The 16,170-nt window shown below is 42.6% G+C and overlaps 1 protein-coding gene across 6 annotated transcripts in view; it reads right to left on the reverse strand.

Moving 5' to 3' along the window:
- The window catches only part of si:ch73-287m6.1 (RIMS-binding protein 2), a 61,199-nt gene extending 47,334 nt beyond the window's left edge, over window positions 1–13,865 (reverse strand). For 4 of the 6 annotated variants that reach the window (XM_029125295.2, XM_029125297.2, XM_029125293.2 and 1 more), the window contains exon 1: window positions 13,541–13,864. The gene's annotated coding sequence lies outside the window, so the exon portion shown is untranslated. Of the gene's footprint in view, window positions 1–13,540 lie in introns of all 6 variants that reach the window. The other 2 variants (XM_029125299.2, XM_029125296.2) reach the window with 1 other exon arrangement.
- Window positions 13,866–16,170: the final 2,305 nt, after the last annotated feature.

A 16,170-nucleotide genomic window follows, 5' to 3' on the forward strand; every position in this document is an offset into this window, starting at 1 on the left:
AATGATTAGAAACTTTAGCAAGAAATACAGATAAATATAATGCCCCCCCCCCATTAGAAAACCCCCCCAAATCCCTGTAAAATTGTATGAAAACAAAACAAACAAAAAACCCGTAGGTGGGTGGGTATATATTTAAACTGACCTTTCAATTACTTAGTCTATGTGCCTGCAATGAGCTCTCTGCTCTGACTCTGATTTGATTATGGGCTGGCTCAGTCTGTTCAAATCTGGATCAAGTCTGCTTTGATTAATGCAGACACAAACCATGCTGCCCAGCTGAACTCAGTGCCCTGGCTGGGTACATCCAGACTGCATCAGACTTGCCAGGGGAGTGTTGTGGTTAGGGTAGGTTACAGAGAGGGTTATATAGAATGAGGAAAGCTGACCCACAATCCCTTGATAAACTCTCAAACTACTAAGTATATACAGTATGGGTGTTTGTCCCCAAAGGTGTTATTAAATTCAAACCATTCACCACTCTGCCATTCAACGTCCTTAATTAGTGAAGTCAAAGTTGACGCATTAATATTAACATAAGATGTTTATGACCATTAATTATTTAGATGTTAATCGTACTTCATTGTCTTCACTGCACAGAACCTTTTAAGTGGATGAACCATTTAAAGCATGTATGAACACAACACCGAATGTCATGTCACTGAAATCTGTGCCTCTAGCCAACATCATTCATTAGCTGTTTTCCCATGCTAATATGTATTGCAAACAGCAGTACATATCCCAACAGTTGAGGACCACTGGTTTAAATTAACCACATTTTGCAAAGCATACCCTCCAATATTTTGCAAAGCAAAACCCAATATAATAAAACATTTAAATCAACTGAAGCTGTGATAAACCCGCCTGGAAGAGGATCCAAGTAAATGTTGTCCCCACGAACAGTGTCAGAAGAAAGCCTCTAATTTCATCAAGACATCTGACCATATAACCGGGTTGCAATCAAATGTCCAATGACATAGCACACTCCAGGCTGTTTTTTATGTCTTGCTGCCACATGCTTGTACACTGTTAATGCTAGATAAAAATAGAGAATTCCTATAATACCCTTTAACATCATTTTGGTTGGTTTAACATTTGGATTGTAGTGATTTGGGCACGCCTTTTTAGGCATCCTCGGTCAATCACTTTTGCCAATACAATTAGGAATATTTTACATTTGGTTAACCGTCTCTGTAAATAAAAGTAGTAGCACATTATATAAGAGAAAGAAGGGAAATACATATTTTTGCTACAGAATACGGTAATAATTCTGCAGTAAATATACATTTTATGTAATATTGTTCATATGATCTTTATGAGAATATAATTGATATTGGGCTATGATTCTTGCATTTTGGAGTCAGAATGGCCCAAGTTGGCATTCCTTGCATGTAAAATATATTGACAGAGAGAGGGTTAATCAACAACATTTTGTAGGTTACTCCTTTCTGCCACTTTACTACAGCTTTATATCTCATTGAAGAATCATGTCAGCCCTATATATGTTTCCTCTCTCTATGAAAATGGGGCTGTGCTCAGCGGTTTCCTGGAGAGGATAATGGAGTTATGGAGGCAGCCTTAGGGAAGGAGGGAGGGCGGGAAAGAGGAAAAGACAGAGAGGGAGATAGATAGATAACAGAGCTCTGCTCTGCCTAAATCAAATTCAATTAGGGAAGATGGAGACTCTAGCCAAGGCAGAACCTGCCAAAAATCACTTTAGGAAGCATTTGCCAAAACAATGTGCATTTCCTGGGGCCGAATTTAGTGAGATCCAATGTGATTGCAATGTACTGTATTTTGATGGGCTATGTTAACCCCGTGATTTGGGCATTTGAAAAACACATTAGTTTTGCCAATTATGATTTTTGCACTACATTGCACTACATTGTTATTAGCCTTTATTATTAATTAGCAGTTGTTCCACTTATTGTCCATATTGTTCTTCTCACAAGGTCTATCATTAAGGGGGCCGTGATGTGGCTCACACTGAGGAGGCGTTGCCATGGGGATGCTGCCCGGGGAGACAGCTATAGCCTTTTAGTCGGAGTGAGGCCCTCCTTAAAGACATACAGAAGGTCATCCCTCACCCAGGGTCCCTTCCTGTCATTGCCTGTCCATCACTGAGTGTCTCCAAGTAACTTGCTAGTCCTTCAACTGTATTCTCTGTCACAAAACATCCCTGCACTGGCAACAAAGCCACTATTACTATAACATGTTGTTTCACGCTGCAAACTGGCTACTGATTCCTTACTGCCATATCGCTCCTTACCTGTCCATCATGCTAGCTGATGTGTGGTGAGCTTTCTGGCACAAAATGGTTGCCGTGGTGCATGAGTTTCCCCTTAGTATGTATAATGAATTTCATTCATTACATTTATCTTGTGCTACCTTAGAACTTCAAAATCTGTACTGATACTCTTAACTACCACCATACAGCTAGGAATTAAGTTCAGCTTTTTATTATCAACTGTTGGACCAGATACTTACCGCTCCATATATATACTTTCGTCGCCATGGTGATTGCCTTTTGAGATGTTGGGTGCTTCCTAAAGTCTATGATAAGGTCTTTATGGTCCTGGTGGCTTTCAGATCTAGGATGTTGGACTAGTGACTAGTTCACTGAAGACTTGGACTGTTAAGTATGTATTGGCATGGAATAACCACAACAAAAGACCTTAAGAACCGTAAGATACTGGCTAGACTTGACAGCTGATCATGACATGGTTCCCCAGAAAGCATATTGTGGCCTTCAGGACTATTTGTTTTGGCCAATGATAAGTCAATAACATGTGTATAGTAAGGTTAAAATGTGAACAACTAAACACAGATACAACAGAATCAAGCAAATGGGGTGCAAGTGAAGTGGGAAGAACCCAGCATGAGCTAAGGAGTTACTATTGGGCAATATTAATTAGATTTTCTGTTAAGAAACTCTTTTTTCCAATATTTGAAACTCTGGCAATTGTTAGTTAAAAAACATGTCCACTCTGTTTGCAACAAATTCTACTTTTTGTAAAAGAAATAGTTGAGAAAAGGGCAACAGGCTCTTACATCTCCATTGGGTGAGGCTTGAAACAAGTGAGGCTTGCAACAGCAAGCAGCCATTATGATCTGTCAGATTCTCTTTACCAATCTGTCCCTATCATGCAACTGGGCCTGTTGCCAGGACAACGGCTCCCTCACCTTACCAACCGGGGACCAGGGGGAACCCCAGAGGACTTCCTTCGCCTCATCTCCATTTGTCTGCTTTTCTTCTGCTCCCCACTTCTACATCATACAATTTCTCCTGACAGCACAATCCCATGCACAATTCCCACACATCTGTGAAGCATGCAAGTTCGCCATAACAATCCATGAGAAATTAGACATACAGAAGTGGACAAAGACTGCTGTGCAGTATAATACAATACTACGTAAAGGCTGTAGAACATAATAACATACAAAAAGAATAAATGAGAGTTTAACCAATGCCCAACCAACCAATACCCTTAACCAATGTCTTGAAGGCCCAAACCAAGTGTTACCTTGAAAGGTGTCTCACTAGTCACATTCACAGACATGATGTACTAATGTCATCTTGAAAACAGATGGCCCATAACACAACACATTAGTAATAGAATGCTGCCTGGACTTGATGTATGGAGTAGACAAGGAAAAGTCCAGAGTCCCCTGGGTCAAGTCTTGGTGTTTCTCATGGACAAGGGTGGCCACCTGAAGCTTAATGGCTCAGTTACTATCTTCTAGAGGGTAGAACAGGATCACATTGTGGGATGAAAGATTTGAACAGTGTAGGATAAAACCTAGTCTCAGTCACAAGACGGAGAGAAAGATAGACCAGCAGTCTTATCCTGAATCTCCATGCTGAATTTTGAAAGTTCAATTCAAGTAGGCTTGGGCCAGTGATATTAGATTGGGAGAGCCCAAAGCCCAGGAGCAACAGCACCCAGCAAAATAAGTGGCATCTCTCAACAGTCATAATGTAATTTATTATAATTATTTAAAGGACATGATGACGGGGAGAACAGGACTGGATTCAATAACCCAATATTTTTTTGCTGTTGCATTCCAGTGTTACATTGCAAAAGTCGACAGGACATAAGGACAGAGGAAACGATGATGATGTCATAATGCCAGTCACATGTGTGTCCAGGCACAGCTCGTCCCCAGAACCTGTCATACTGTCCGTAAGGAATGGGACTGTGAGCCAGGGATCCAGGGCAGAACTGGGCCAGTCTAAAGGGACAACTGACTCAAGGGAACACTGAAGCTGCCTCTGTCCCTGCCTGCTGAAATTAACCACGCTCTAGTGAACACGTCTCCCCTATGACCCTCTAAACACTCTGTGTGTGTGTGTGTGTGTGTGGGTTAATGGAACTTGAGGGACAAACACAGATAAACTCCTTAGATCTGCTACCCCACACACAGCTCCGTGGAAGCAAACAGAAAAAGAGAGGTCCCACTGGTGAGCCGATGTGACGTCCAAGCCTCTCACAAAGCATTGTGGGGGAATGATATAGGGCTGGAGGTTGGCCAGCTGCAGTTTAAAATCCCTTGTGGGGTGTAGTGCTCCTGTTGAGCCTCTAAGTGAGGCACTTAGGCAGCCCAGGGCAGTCCAATATCAAGAGATATAAAAAGCAATGTATCCACCTAGACAAAAGCAACCTGTAGTATAGTCCTCTGAAAGCCAGGCCAGACTGGACATCTGGTCTACTCTTTCTGTTCTGATTTGTCTAGCTCTCCCTCTTTATCTCTGAAATGTTCCATTGCAATAGTGTTGTGAGTAAAATATGTCAAAGACAAGCTTGTTAGAAAATACATTTCCTGTCCCTTTAAAAGCTTTCAAATAGGTTTGGCCTTTGAGTGAACTCTGGTTAGAGGGTCTTCAAACCACATGAACCAAGGCACAATAACACCAAGGCACAAGAACTAAGACCACAAGAGTGTTTTTTTTTTAGAAGCAAAGAATGTGGTTGGCGTCTAAAACTGAATCTTCCAGGGAGGATTTCCAAATCCTGCCAAACACACACCACTGTGCAGATCAATAATAAGACTTCCGTTTGGACGACTGTTAGCCAACCATTTACCTGGCACCCACACACTACAACCTCCCTGACAGACAGACCAACAACCAGACAATCGGCCACAACAACTAACATCGCCATACACAAAACCAGGCAGGAAGCCAATCTGACAAGTCTGCCAGCCTGTAGATCCGCCAAACTGCTCATATCAGGAAATAAAGCAGATGGTCAAATAGGTGAGACATCTCATACACAAGCCATAATGACCAGCGAATCAGACATCCAAACAGCCAACCCACCGTCCCATGGAAAGTCAACCTTGCTTAAGTGTTGAGGAATCGAACCAGCTAGCAACACATACACCCAGCTACGATGTAAGAAACAGACGTTAAATCCGTTTGGATATAATATTTGGTCCAACATTGCATTTTAGCTTGCAGTGAACAAAGACAGATGCTTCAACGCAAATGTCTTGTTCAGCCGTCTGCTCCTGAAAGCTAACATTAAATGTTGCATAGCAGTCAGCAAACAGCTAGTCCTTCTGTGTCAGAGAGCTAGGCCACCTATTACCGACAACAGGTATAGGTTAAGCAGCGTATGAATAGCCCTTCGCTCTGGCCGTGATGCCCCGAAAATCATTGTGCGCCCTATGGCCAAGGCCTTTGTACCCCTATTACTGTCAGAATCTCGTGGTCAGCTAAAGTTTATTTGTAGTTCGCATTTGAGCACAACCACAAGAACAGACTATAAGGTAAGCAATCAATCAAATGTATTTATAAAGCCCTTTTTACAACAGCAGTTGTCACAAAATGCTTTTACAGAAACACCCGGCCTTAATCACCAAGGAGCAAACAACAGTAGTGTTGAAACAAAGAGGCTAGGAAAAACTCCCTAAGAAGGCCAAAATTTTGGAAGAAACCTAGAAAGGACCCAGGCTCAGAGGGGTGACCAGTCCTCTTCTGGCTGTGCCGGGTGAGATATTAAGAGTCCAATTGGAATAATGAATAAATGCATGTAGGCTAAATCCAGAGCCTAGACTAGGTCAGAAGTATGACCAGATGGACAAGGACAGGGACAGCAACGGGCCCCCCAAACCAGGTACTCCGCAGGTGTGGACCAGGACCTCATGTCCTCCTAAAGTTTAAAACGGGAGGAGACTGGGAAAATTCAGAAAATGCATTCCTCATATCAACAACGATTTATAGTGGAGAAGGAGAACTTAGTGGGGAAGGAGAACTGACCCAATCCCCCAGCACAATAGTATAGCAACGGAAGACCTTGGGACTGAGACAGGGGGGGTCCGGCGACACTGTGGCCCTATCCGGGGGAGGCCCCGGACAGGGCCCAACAGGCAGGAAATCAATCTACCCAGATTGCCAGGCATCAACCAAAGGGACACACACCAACCGCAACCCCCCTGAATGAGGGCCGAGTATTGCCAGCAGAGTACAGCCCAATTGCACAAGTGCACAACAGAGGGACAACAACAAGCCAGTGACTCTTCCCCCGAAAGTCATTGGAGGGAGGGCATCCCAGTGAGAGAGCCCACCTGGCAAGACAGCAAGGGTGGACAGTATCAAGCCTTCTGGTCACCTTCACGCCCCCAGGCCAGGCTACACCTAATAATAAACTGTGCTGTAGAGATGAGTTTTAAGTAGACACTTGAAAGTTTGCACTGAGTTTGCATTTCTAACCTTAATTGGCAGATCATTCCACAGTAGTGGAGCTCTAAGAGAAAAGGCCCTGCCTCCGGCAGTTTTTTTAGAAATTCTATTTACAATTAAAAGGCTTGCATCTTGCGATTGTAGGTTACATGTAGGTATGTATGGCTGGATCATTTCAGCAAGCTAAGTAGGAGCAAGTCCATGTATTGATTTATAGGTTAATAGTAAAATCTTAAAATCAGCCCTAACCCTAACATGCAGCCAGTGTAAGGACGCTAGTACAGGAGTAATGTGTTCAGATTTTTTTGTTCTAGTTAGGATTCTAGCAGCCGTGTGCAGCACTAATTGAAATGTATTTATTGATATGTCAGGGAAACCGGAAAGAAGAGCATTGCAGTAATCTAGTCTAGAAGTAACGAAAGCATGGATTTGTTTTTCTGCAATCAGTTTTTGATGGAAGGTTTCTGATTTTTTCAGTGTTTAGAAGATGAAAATAAGCAACTCTTGAGACATATTTTATATGTTCATCAAAGGAGAGGTCAGGGTCAAGGGTAAAGCCGAGGTTTCTTACAGTTTCTTGGGATATGACCATGCAGCCGTCAAGGTTCACAGTGAGATCTGCTGACAACGCTTTTGTTTCTTGGGTCCTAAAACGAGCATTTCGGTTTTTCTTGAGTTTAAGAGCAAGAAGTTCTCTGTCATCCACTTCCTAATATCTGAAACGCATGCTTCCAAAGTAGCTAATTTATGGGCTTCTCCATGCTTCATTGAAATATATAACTGTGTGTCATCAGCATAACAGTGAAAATGTACATTGTGATTTCGGATTACATCGCCCAGAGGCAGCATATATAGTGAGAACAATAATGGGCCCAGAACCGAGCCATGAGGTACACCTAAGCATACCTTTGACTTGTCAGAGTATGTGCAATCCACACTAACAAACTGATATCTTTCAGATTAATAAGATTTAAACCAGGCTAGAACCACGTAGCCCAATATGGGTTTCCAGTCTCTCTAAGAGAAGGGAGTGATCAATAGTGTCAAAAGCAGCACTAGGATCAAGAAGCAACAGGATGGATGTGGAACCTTCGTCAGAGGCCATTATAAGGTAATTTGTTACCAAGCCTCAGTACTATGTTGGGATCTGAAACCGGACTGGAGCATTTCATAAATGTTATTTGTTTTCAGGAAGGAAAGTTGTGGGAAACACATATGGGAAACACATTTTTCTAAGATTTTTGAGAGGAACGGGAGGTTCGATATTGGCCTATAATTGTTTAATATGTCGGGATCCAGATTAGATTTTGTTATAAGAGGTTTAATTTCCGCTATTTTTAGTGAGTTTGGTACACATCCGGAGGAAAGGCAGAAAAGTATTATGTTCAACATTGGCTGACCTAGCACAGGAAATAGCTCCTTAAGTAATTTTGTTGGAATTGGGTCTAGCTGACAGTTTGTGGGTTTAGAACTCATTACAAATTTAGTGAATGCGTTGAGCGATACAGTACCAATAAATTCAAGTGTCCCCATTGACACCTAGTAAGGGAGGTTCAGGACATTCTCAGGACAACTAAGATTTTGAGGACCATTTAAGGAGGAGGAGTCAGTTATTTGTTTTCTAATGGTGAGGATCTAACATTTAGGAGTCCCATTTTGTGACAGAGGTGGAGGAAGGCTTTATCTTAATAAGGATCTTTTTGTTAGCACTACCTTGTTTTTTCTCAGCCTGGAACGAGTCACAGTGGCAAAAGTTAAAGCTGTACCAACTAATTTGGCCATTGCTATCGCGACAGACTCCACTATGCTAGCAGGCTGGCTAACAGAGATAGCACCCTATCTCATGGTGAGGCTATAGGAGTGAGACTCCTGTCAATGTTCCTAGATATAAGAAGAGCACCACTCCAGCTAGGATGGAGTCCGTCGCTCCTCAGCAGATCAGGCCTGGCCCTATTTCTGGGAGAGTCCCAAAAAGAGAGCCAGTTATCTACAAAGCCTTCCTCCTGCGACGGGCAGAACTCCGATTTCAGCCAGTGATTGAGTCTGCTGTAGAGCTTGTCACTATCCCTAGCTGGGAGGGGGCCAGAGACAATAACTCGATGCCGACACATCTTTCTAGCTAGTTTAAACGCTGATGCTATGTTCTGCTTCATAACCTCTGACTGTTTCATCCTAACGTTGTTGGTGCCAACGTGAATTACAATATCTCTGTACTCTCTATACTTGCCAGTTTTAGACTTCGCTAGCACCAGCCCCAGATTTGCGGCTACGTCGGTGGCTCTGCCCCCCGGTAAACAGTGTACGATCGCCGGCTGATTCTATAGTCTAATACTGCGGGTAATGGAATCGCCGATGATTAAAGTTTTTAGTTTTGCAAGGACACCGGTAGAACATGCGTGCCGATCATTCCCCTCTACGAAGACGGCTCGGGCCTTGACTCCGAACCCAGAGGGGAAAACCTGTTGAAAGTCTCAGTTGGATTTAGCGACGATTCAGGTTTAACTGGTCGACGGCATTTCTTCCCAGTGACCAAGAGAAAGTTCTTGCCTGGCTGCAGGAGCTGTGCCGGTGGGCTAACAAGACTATCGTTTCTTCCTGGTGGCACAGACGCATTTTTTTTCTCTTTATACACTAACATAATCCTTGCCTGACATTTGCGTCAGAAGCCGAGCCTCTAACTCTGCTATCTTTACCTGAAGACGATAGTTCTCCTCCGTGTTACAACAATTGCAGTGATAAGGCATTTTAATTATACTTAGCGTCGGGTGTTCAAGGGTGAGTAGTTCTGTTAATTATGTCCAAAAAGAGTCCCGGTGTAGTAAAGTTGGGTAAGAGGTCAACAGAGGAAAAACATGGTGTTGGTAAACTCTTAAAGTAGAATTTGACCAATTAGTTTATATAGAGTAAATTTGAAAAAAGTTTGGCAGGTAGGTAACAACAGGCAGCGTACGCACGTCAACGATCCCACAATGCAGTTGGTCAGCTAGTAACCAAAAAAAATCAGTGTGAGACTCCTGTCAATGTTCCTAGATAAAAGAAGAGCACCACTCCAGCTAGGATGGAGTCCATCGCTCCTCAGCAGATCAGGAAGCAAGCAAGCAAGCTAGCTAGTTATCGATAGTGATCGATAGTGCTTACCTGAATCAAACCTCTGTTTTGGAAGGTGCGTTCATGAGCAAATGGGAGGAGGGAAAGTTGCGACCTCCGAGTGGGAGAATACACCTGAACGATTTTTGAGAGCTCTGAGAAGAAACGTAAAGACAACTTTGACAAGTGCGCAACAGAGAGGGATGCCCTCCCTGCCAGTTTGGTGTCGCCATGTGAACGCTCCCAACTAAAACATCTGAAATGAAACAGATTCCAGGATCTATAAAACATATTGAGGAGGAGTATATGTAATTTCAAGGATTAAACAATTTAACTTTTTATTTGGAAAAAAACATCAATTATATATTATATATACAAACCCGATTCCAAAAAAGTTGGGATACTGTACAATTGTGAATAAAAACAGAATGCAATGATGTGGAAGTTTCAAATTTCAATATTTTATTCAGAATACAACATAGATGACTTATCAAATGTTTAAACTGAGAAAATGTATCACTTTAAGGGAAAAATAAGTTGATTTTAAATTTCATGGCATCAACACATCTCAAAAAAGTTGGAACAAGGCCATGTTTACCACTGTGTGGCATCCCCTCTTCTTTTAATAACAGACTGCAAACGTCTGGGGACTGAGGAGATACGTTTCTCAAGTTTATGAATAGGAATCTTGTCCCATTCTTGTCTAATACAGGCTTCTAGTTGCCCAACTGTCTTAGGTCTTCTTTGTTGCACCTTCCTCTTTATGATGCGCCAAATGTTTTCTATGGGTGAAAGATTTGGACTGCAGGCTAGCCATTTCAGGATCCTTCTTCTATGTAGCCATGACATTGTAATTGATGCAGTATGTGGTCTGGCATTGTCATGTTGGGAAATGCAAGGTCTTCCCTGAAAGAGGCAATGTCTGGATGGGAGCATATGTTTTTCTAGAACTTGGATACAACTGTCAGCATTGATGGTGCCTTTCCAGTTGCTGATAACAACTTGGGTTGTCCTTGTCCTCTTTAGTCCGGATGACATGCCGTCCCAGTTTTCCAAAATGAACTTCAAATTCTGATTCGTCTGACCACAGAACACTTTTCCACTTTGCCACAGTCCATTTTAAATGATCCTTGGCCCAGAGAAAACGCCTGCGCATCTGGATCCTGTTTAGATATGGCTTCTTTTTTGACCTATAGAGTTTTAGCCGGCAACGGTGAATGGCACGGTGGATTGTTTTCACCGACAATGTTTTCTGGAAGTATTCCTGAGCCCATGTTGTGATTTCCATTACAGTATCATTCCTGTATGTGATGCAGTGCCGTCTGAGGGCCCGAAGATCACGGGCATCCAGTATGATTTTCCGGCCTTGACACATACACACAGAGATTGTTCCAGATTCTATGAATCTTTGGATGATATTATGCACTGTAGATGATGATAACTTCAAACTCTTTGCAATTTTTCTCTGAGAAACTCCTTTCTGATATTGCTCCACTACTTTTCGCCGCAGCATTGAGGGAATTGGTGATCCTCTGCCCATCTTGACTTCTGAGAGACACTGCCACTCTGAGAGGCTCTTTTTATACCCAGTCATGTTGCCAATTGACATACTAAGTTGCAAATTGGTCCTCCAGCTGTTCCTTATCTGTACATTGAACTTTTCAGGCCTCTTATTGCTACCTGTCCCAACTTTTTTGGAATGTGTAGCTCTCATGAAATCCAAAATGAGCCAATATTTGGCATGACATTACAAAATGTCTCACTTTCAACATTCGATATGTTATCTATATTCTATTGTGAATTAAATATAAGTTTATGAAATTTGTAAATTACTCCATTCCTTTTTTACTCACAATTTGTACAATTTCCCAACTTTTTTGGAATCGGGTTTATATGATATTATATGTATGCTATTAAACAAGTGAATAATGTATGTTATTATGCCATGCATGTTTTCTTGTCAGCAAGTTGTTTATATGTAAGCTCCAATTCCTCTTATTTCACCAGTATTGGAGTACCAATACTGGGTTGGCGTGCGGGGCTGTGGGTCGTTTAGCTTCATGTACACAGGTAGAAGCAGTAACATATATGATCATTGTTAAGAGTTTGTGTATGGAATTTCATTCTTGGTGAGTGTTTGTTTGCATGTAGTCAATACTAAATGAATACAGCCAAAAGAGAGAAATTAGTATAGAAACCTAAGCTATCCTGTCCATCAAACAGGTGTTGATTTTGGATGAAATACAGTTGAATTCTGTCAAGATAAAGAAAGGATACCACTGGAACTTATCAGCCTGCAGTTGGAAATAAAGGTAGTAAATGGTAAGTTTAGCACAACTGCTGGAATTATTTGGTGGGTAATAGCCAGCTCCTCTAGTAAAGCAGAGAAAGTGTTCACAGGTGGCATAGCGGTCTATGGGAGTGTTCGATTGAAAGGTGGCTAACACAAGGGATGGCAGTGGGATATTTTCAGGAGGATTAAAACAAGGTTTTTCAGGTTATTAATTAAAATTATTCCATACTTATCAAGTCGTGTTATTATTGCAATTGTGCTAAGCTAATCATATGCACAATTCTTCTTTGCACACAAAGACGTACAAATTGGATCCATGAGCTTGATGCTGGATAAGGAAGAAAATATACAACGTTCTGAAGTATCTCTTTAATACCTGTGATAATAGTGTGTCATTTGGGACCGGGCCTGAGTTGGAATGAAGTAAAACACAGTGAAAACCAGCCTTGGTGCAGATGGATTGGAACAGTGTTAGTCTGTCAATCTTCACTATTCCACCTTAATCACCTGCTGTAACCTTGAGACACTGCTAATAACAACTCATCACGCGTTACAACCCATTTGTAAAGAATCACACTAAACCAGAAGTCAGATTCACACCAAGGCTAGGTCCAAACTAAGAATATTTAAGCTGGTCCTGATCATATCTACTCAGGTATTTATTAATGAGGAAGATCGCTGGGTCCATACTAAGAGCTCTTAACCATATCTGCTCAGGTAAAAATTCATGACCACAGAAATTAATGGACCACAATAAGAACGTTAAACCTGGTCCTGATCGTATCGGCTCAGGTATACATTCATGAGGAAGCTTCGCCCAGCCTATCATCTCTCTATCACCAGCCTGTTGGCACCAGCCAACCCTGCCAAGTGGCATATGGTTCTACCAAACCCAACACAGCAACGCCTTGCCCTGCCTATCCCCATTTAGCCCTAGATGGCGGCACAAAAGCCTGGAAAGTGTCCTATGGAATAGCATGTTTTTAACCATGTAACCAAGCCCTCCACAGGCCTTCCCAGCACGTTAGAGCCACGGTCCGTCCTAATGTAGCTACCCAGCCTGGCCCAGCCTAACCAAGCCAAGAGTGATTCTCAGCTGCAGTCTCAACCATAGGACTGTCCTCCTCATAGCAGCAGAGTAGAGCTGAGGAGGGGCACACAGCAGACAGACACGTCTCTCTGCCTCGCTCGCTCGCTCACTCACTCTCTCGCCCTGCAACACAGCAGCATCGCCCACGCAAACGTGTCACTGGGCAACTGTGCACAAATCAAACACAGACAAACACACCGCCACACTACAGTGTGTCTATACAGTATCTATATGAATATATATATATATATATATATTTGTAAATGCATTTATATGCCCAATGCTTTTGCAGAAATGTGTATGCTGTATTTTGCAGAACATGGCAATAACCTTTCCCCTGTGAGACGGTGGCACACTACTAGTGCAGAGGGTAAAAAAGCTCCCCTACCTCAAAGGCAGTTTCTTCCCCTTTGTGTCAAAAGGACTGTATCCTCCCTCTCCCTCACATCTCCGGCCGGCAGGGTGACGCGGCAGTGGTGTGTGTGCAGTGTGAGTGTTCCTCTGGCTTAATGCTGGGTCGAGTGTACAGCTGTAGCAGTCTGCAGCTCGAAGCTAAACGGAGCGCCGAAAGACAGAAAGCACAAGAGCATCTCGGCTCTCAGAGGAAAACACAAGCAACAACACACCCATCAAGAGTCAGACAGACTAAGGCTCTCTCTCACACACCATCTCTTTGTCACTGGGTTGTGTTCCCGCTCTCTCTCTCCCTCTCTCTCTCGATCACACCATCTCTCTGTCACTGGGTTGTGTTCCCGCTCTCTCTCGCGCTCTCTCCTCCTTAGCAGCTCTCTCAGGTTCTCTACCAGAACTCCCTCCCATAAACACTTCCCTTCCTCTCTCCTTCTTTCTCTTTCCCAACTCCCTCACAGATGCAGGAGCATGCTCTGTGCAGTCAGCATCCCTACTCTTCATACCACTCACAGAAATGCATACATACACAAATCCAAGTCAGTATTCATATCGTCGGCCTGTGTAAATCTCCGCTCATTGATGTGTAAATGATTGCATCATGGGTGAGTGTTTCCAAGCACATTTCCTCCCTGTAGCTGGCCTTGAGCAGCCCTCACAACCCTGTCTTGCTCTCTACATCTCTCTGTTTCTCAAAAAGAGAAATACATGATCAGAGCACACTGGGTCAATGGATTTCTCTGGATCACTTAACTCTGCTCACTGTTCTGTTCTTTCTTCCATCCTCATAGCTATGATTCATCATCCCTTCCTTCCCCTCATTTAACCCTCTCTTTTCTTTTCTTGGAACTGCTGTCACGTCTCCTCGTCATAGGTTTAGTGTCGTGACATATGTGCGTGGCTTTGACACACCAAAAAATAACACTAAAGTACCAGAGGAATTTGACCATTTGACTAAATATAAACATTCATGACAAACCAATCAAAACCTCCATAAAGCATCAGCATCTTCTTATCCCTCCACCGGGTGGTAAAAAAAGGTATATCACTGCAAGTAATCTACCACAACACACTGTCCACATCATTAGTATTCCACTAACTCTACTAGGAAAAATTAATACAAGCAACCAGCTTAGCAGCAACATTTGGGCCATAATTTGGCAAGTTCTAGCAACTAGTTATGCCATTATGAAGCAGAGGGAAACTATTTGGCTTGACATCTGTCAGATTACCACTGTTGTGTAATTTCCTCTGGCCCTAAATGTGAAATATGTTATGAAATTATTTTAAAACATGAAATAGAATGACAAAGTTGCAAAACAATACAATAAATATACACATCTATTTAGTCTATACTATTTTTAGGTTAATACAGCATATTAATAAGCATTTGTGGTCAATGTTTTGACATATAACTAGTCAAATGTATGTAATTTATTAATGACCAAAGCTCCAATACATGACCATATTTATTTGGTTAATTACATCACAGCATCCTGTATGGGTTAGCCATTAGCAGTTCTTTACAGGATATGTTTTCTGTATATGTTACAGGGATGGAGAGATGGGGAAAAAAACTCTCACTCTCCTCAACTCTGTTGCCTAGCAACGCCAGCTGCTCCAACAGTACAAACTCCCTCCCTCTCCCTTTTCCTCCCTGTCTTCGTATTCCATTCTTTAGAAGCCAGGTGGACTTCAGGCAGAGTGCAAAACCCTGCAAGGCTTTAGTTGGGATTGGACAGCGGAATTAAAACGACTCCCTGTATAATGTAAATAAAGGGAGTAAATGAGGGCTCGCTTTACCCGGTGTTCTGCACCAGGTTGAAGTTATTCATAATCATTTTGCAACCGGCTACCACCCAGGTGGGATCCAAATGCCTAGACTGATGGGCGAAATCGGCTCAAAAACAAGTGACAGAATTAGCACGTGAAGTAATAATTGGAGTAAAAAGTGAGTAGGATTCTATGTTTTTACAGCGACATACAGTGGGGAGAACAAGTATTTGATACACTGCCGATTTTGCAGGTTTTCCTACTTACAAAGCATTTAGAGGTCTGTCATTTTTTATCATAGGTACACTTCAACTGTGAGAGACGGAATCTGAAACAAAAATCCAGAAAATCACATTGTAGGATTTTGAAATAATTATAGTATAAAAGATACCTGTCCACACACTCAATCAAACAGACTCCAACCTATCCACAATGGCCAAGACCAGAGAGCTGTGTAAGGACATCAGGGATAAAATTGTAGACCTGCACAAGGCTGGGATGGGCTACAGAACAATAAACAAGCAGCTTGGTGAGAATTATTAGAAAATGTAAGAAGTTCAATATGATGGTCAATCTCCCTCGGTCTGGGGCTCCATGCAAGATCTCACCTCGTGGGGCATCAATGATCATGAGGAAGATGAGGGATCAGCCCAGAACTACACGGCAGGACCTGGTCAATGACCTGAAGAAAGCTGGGACCACAGTCTCAAAGAAAACCATTAGTAACACACTACGCCGTCATGGATTAAAATCCTGCAGCGCACGCAAGGTCCCCCTGCTGAAGCCAGTGCACATCCAGGCCCATCTGAAGTTTGCCAATGACCATCTGGATGATCC

Source organism: Esox lucius, chromosome 14 (assembly GCF_011004845.1).
Source record: "Esox lucius isolate fEsoLuc1 chromosome 14, fEsoLuc1.pri, whole genome shotgun sequence".
Taxonomy (NCBI): Eukaryota; Metazoa; Chordata; class Actinopteri; order Esociformes; family Esocidae; genus Esox; species Esox lucius.